This window comes from Arachis duranensis, chromosome 8 (assembly GCF_000817695.3).
Source record: "Arachis duranensis cultivar V14167 chromosome 8, aradu.V14167.gnm2.J7QH, whole genome shotgun sequence".
Lineage (NCBI taxonomy): Eukaryota > Viridiplantae > Streptophyta > Magnoliopsida > Fabales > Fabaceae > Arachis > Arachis duranensis.
Genome location: NC_029779.3, coordinates 10,210,093 through 10,210,975, shown reverse-complemented (window position 1 = coordinate 10,210,975; position 883 = coordinate 10,210,093).

Here is an 883-nt window from a genome sequence, read left to right as displayed (position 1 = left end):
AAACCTTTCTCAACAGAAAAGGCAACATACTTGAAATGTTGAATCAAATCATTAATTGATAGCAAGTATTTTTGAAAATGGAAAGAAATTGATTTTGAAAAAGATTTGATTGAAAATATATGATTTGAAAAAGATTTGATTTTGAAAAGATTTTGAAAACTAAAAAAAAATTGATTTGAAAACAAAATCTTCCCTCTTGTGCCATCCTGGCGTTAAACGCCCAGAATGGTGCACATTCTGGCATTTAACGCCCAAACTACTACCCTTTTGGGCGTTAAACGCCCAGCCAGGCACCCTGGCTGGCGTTTAAATGCCAGTTTGCCCTTCTTCACTGGGCGTTTTGAACGCCCAGCTTTTTCTGTGTAATTCCTCTGCAGTATGTTCTGAATCTTCAATTCTCTGTATTATTGACTTGAAAAGACACAAATTAAAAATATTTTTGGATTTTTAATAATGAGGAGTAATCAAAATGCAACTAAAATCAAATAACAATGCATGTAAGACACCAAACTTAGCAGTTTGTATACTACTGACACTGACAAAATGAGAATGCATATGAGACACAACAAAACACTCAAGTCAAGAGAATTTAGAGATCAGAGCAATGAAATCATCAAGAACAATTTGAAGATTACTTAAGACACATGAATGAATGCAAGAAGAACAGCAACATGCAATTGACACCAAACTTAACATGAGACTCTAGACTCAAACAAGAAACATAAAATATTTTTTGTTTTTATGATTTTGTAAAAAATTTTTTTGGATTTTTCGAAAATTAAGTGGAAAAAGAAAATAAAGGTATCAAAATTCTTAATGAGAATTCCAGGAATCATTGCAATGCTAGTCTAAGACTCCGGTCCAGGAATTAGACATGGCTTCA